The following is a 4,037-nucleotide window of genomic DNA, read 5'->3' on the forward strand; positions in this document are numbered from 1 at the left end:
TATGTCAACTTTTACTCAATACTATTTCAAAACACTTTCATTTGTTTTTCAAATGCTATAAAATTGAATAAGACGCCCCGTAATGAATGAAAGTAGAGATTTGTACTTGGCAAAGAGCGTTGTGTGGAATCAATCATGTTATTTTGGGGAATTAAAAAGAACATTGATATAGGTCAATTTGACCCGAGGACAATATGAGGATTATATTGCTGTTGCTGTTTATTATTATAATGTAAACTATAGACACCAGAAAAGCTAGTTATTTTACAGACTGAAATGGAGTATAGTGCTCATAGCAAGCACTGAGGAGGTGAGTTTCAGGCCGATGATGTCAAAACAAGCCCACAGCTGCTTGAATGCACTCTGCGGTGCCCGGCTACTTTTACTGTGACTGTTATTGCCACTATTCATTTCAGCCCCAACCGGCCGTCAGGCTCCGCCTACCAAGAGCCTGGGTCGGTCCCGGGTTTTTTCCTAAAAGGAGTTTTTCCTCGCCACTGTTGCTTGCTCTGTAGGGAACTACTAGAACTGTTGGGTCCTTGTAAATTATAGAGTGGTCTAGACCTGCTCTATATGTCAAATATAGAGCGGTCTAGACCTGCTCTATCTGTAAATTATAGAGCAGTTTAGACCTACTCTATCTGTAAATTATAGAGCGGTCAAGACCTGCTCTATCTGTAAATTATAGAGTGGTTTAGACCTGCTCTATCTGTAAATTATAGAGCGGTTTAGACCTGCTCTATCTGTAAATTATAGAGCGGTTTAGACCTGCTCTATCTGTAAATTATAGAGTGGTCAAGACCTGCTCTATCTGTAAAAATTATAGAGCGGTTTAGACCTGCTCTATCTGTAAATTATAGAGCGGTTTAGACCTGCTCTATCTGTCAATTACAGAGTGGTCAAGACCTGCTCTATCTGTAAATTATAGAGCGGTCTAGACCTGCTCTATCTGTAAATTATAGAGCGGTTTAGACCTGCTCTATCTGTCAATTATAGAGTGGTCTAGACCTGCTCTATCTGTAAATTATAGAGTGGTTTAGACCTGCTCTATCTGTAAATTATAGAGCGGTTTAGACCTGCTCTATCTGTCAATTATAGAGTGGTCTAGACCTGCTCTATCTGTAAATTATAGAGCGGTTTAGACCTACTCTATCTGTAAAGTGTCTCGAGACAACTCTTGTTCGGAATTGATACTATAAATAGAATTGAATTGAATGTTAGTGTTTTAGATGTTGCATAGAACTATTGTTTCAGTGTAGGACTAACTGTTGACATGTGGTACTTCAATGCTGTTGAAACAACAGCTCTGTATACAGTACATAACCTTAACAAATGCATGTGATGGAGCTCTCATAGTCTGATTATTATGTCTACACAGCCAGAAGCTTCTTGGTGGCTTTCAGACAGACGTTTAGGCTTATATGAGAACGCAAGCAGAACAATGTACTACAAATGGCATATCAATTTGTTCCTTTTGAGCACCTGTGCTGCTGACACTCAGCAGTAGGCTTCTGTAAGTAAAGGTACAGTAACTCTGATTTTTCTTTGACATTTTCCACTGTTACAACCAAACCAACAGATTTGTGTATTCTGTGACATGTGATGTGACTCTTTCTCCGTCTTCCTGTGGACCTGTTGTGTGTGTGTGTGTGTGTGATGCAGTGGTGTAGTCGAGTTGTTGAGTCATGTCTCGAGTCCCCAGGGTTCACCAAAGAAGAGTCTGAGTCGAGTCACCATTACCTGAGTTCGAGCCCGAGTCAAGACATGAGTCCAGAGAATAGCGACCCAGGTCCAGGACTGGAGAACTCCGTCGCTGCCTATTACACATATAAGTAGTCAGAAACTTCATCAAACTTCGGTGGCCCATTTCGTCAATGCTTGAGTCCATGTCCGGTTGCAAGTCATCAGTGTGTGAGTCCCAGTCGAGTTACAAATCCAGAGAATAGTGACTCAAATCAGACTCGAGTCAGAGTCCAGGGCCACGTTCAGTCCTTACAAAACCTAGCAACACGTTTTTTTTACCTGAAACGGGGGTGCATTGAACTCCCCGTTGTGTGCATGAGCGCTCCGCCTTTTTATTACCACATGTTTACTGCTGATTGGGTATCAACTGTGACACAGCCAATAAACGAGAGATACACCCACCAAATGAGACGAACCATTTCTCAAAGCCCGTTTCACACCGGAAACATGTCATTCAACCAGGAAACCGTAGCAACAGGACTCGAGTACTACATCACTTTTCTGAGCTGCTTTGATAGGTTGGGTTAACCCTCATGTCGTCCTCGGGTCAAATTGACCCATTTTCCTATACTAATGTTCTTTTTAACTACCCAAAATAACATGATTGATTCCAACGCTCTTTAGCAAGTACAAATCTCTACTTTCATTAATTTTGGGACGTCAATTTTACAGCATTTGGAAAACAAATTGAAGTGTTTTTTAAATAGTATTGAGTAAAAGTTGACATATTCCAGTCTGTGATTATCCATCAACATCCATTCTTTTAATTTTAGTCTAAATAATTCCTAATTTCTGCTTTTCTAACTCAAACATTTGGTATAATTTCCTATAAATTAGATTTATTGACCATGAATTCCACAAATAACTGTAAAACTAAAGTTAATAAGTTAGTGTTGCGTAATGTTGAAAACAAAAAAAGTGACAAACATTGAAAAAAAGCATCAAAAGTGTTGAAAAAAACGTAAGAAAAAGGTAAAAACATTGATTGAAAAGTGTCGATTTTCAATTCTGATGGAAAGAAAAAGAAAACACCAGGGTTAAATGGTTACCCATGTGGTTCTTTGGTTGGCGATTGGTTCCTCCATGGCAGCCATTGAGGACACAAGACCAGCTGTCCCCAGGTTCTCCTAAGTCAAAAAGTCTATAAATCCTCTTTTGTTAATGTTAGTGTGTTTCAGAGTTAATCATCTGATGCTAAAAACCTTTGCCTCAGTGGGAACTGTTGGGTTAGTCACCTTTTGTTCCCAAAGTTTAGGCTTTGTATTGGCTTCATGGTGGCACTACAACCCACAACATGTGACCTAAATCAATATAATCTGTGCTTCCCTAACCAAACAAAAATACACCAAAAACAGACTTCAAATCCTAAGCAAAAACAGGAGAAAAACAACCTCCAACCACTTGCAAATTAAGCTGCATGTTCTGAAATAATGGCGGTAAGCAGCTCTGTGAAGCTGCTGGAAACAGCTTCAGTTTATGGAATATTTTGACCCAAACATCCGTTTCACAACAGGGAAACCAAGGCATAGACATGCTAGTGATTAATAGAAGCTGGGTACTGAACACAGCTAATTTTCCCAGACTGTAATTTTCCCTTAATGCAGCTGTGATTACATGCGTTTCTTTTTTTTCTTTCTCTCTCTTCAAATGAAAACAACTGACTTCCATTAAAGTATTTATGTGAGTGCTACATAAAATAAAAATGTCAAATGTCCTATTTATGCCTCAGAGCAAGTAGTCAATAAAGACAGAAGGTTATTTTAGGCATAGTGCAACTCCAGTCACAAGTCTTTCTTACTTATTTTGTCTTTATGTAATTGTACCTGGAAATGTGGCACATTAACATCACCGTTTTATGAATATTGCTCCCATGCGAACCAACAAAAGCCCCTTTGTTCAGCAGGAGCAGAGAAGATGTCGGTGGCTTGAACCTGCTGTTAAATAATGTTAATTTTGTTGTTGGGTTCTTGCAGTCTGAGCTTTAAATAACTGGTACTCCAGAGAAAGAAGCAAGACGCTGACATTTCCATTCTCTGCCCTGCCAGCTCTAAGAATAGACTTTACTGCTGAGAATTTCTTTTTTCCCATTTCATCTTTGTGACAGCTTTTTGGCGTTCACACAGAAACAAGCAATGCAAATCAGTGTGTTTTTTAAGAGTAGTGTTTCATGGTGCTTTCGCCTTTTGGTTCAACAGTCGAAAATAGAACAGGAAATAGAGGCAAAGCACGTGAGGGATGATGTGAAAAAATCAGATGTGGCCATGTGTTTTGAGCCCAGCATGTTGTGGTGACTT

The 4,037-nt window shown here is 39.5% G+C and overlaps 1 long non-coding RNA gene across 1 annotated transcript in view; it reads left to right on the forward strand.

The window, feature by feature from the left end:
- The window catches only part of LOC116688695 (uncharacterized), a 24,201-nt gene that overhangs the window by 1,978 nt on the left and 18,186 nt on the right, over positions 1 to 4,037 (forward strand). The gene's annotated exons all lie outside the window — the stretch shown is intronic.

This window comes from Etheostoma spectabile, chromosome 4 (assembly GCF_008692095.1).
Source record: "Etheostoma spectabile isolate EspeVRDwgs_2016 chromosome 4, UIUC_Espe_1.0, whole genome shotgun sequence".
Taxonomy (NCBI): Eukaryota; Metazoa; Chordata; class Actinopteri; order Perciformes; family Percidae; genus Etheostoma; species Etheostoma spectabile.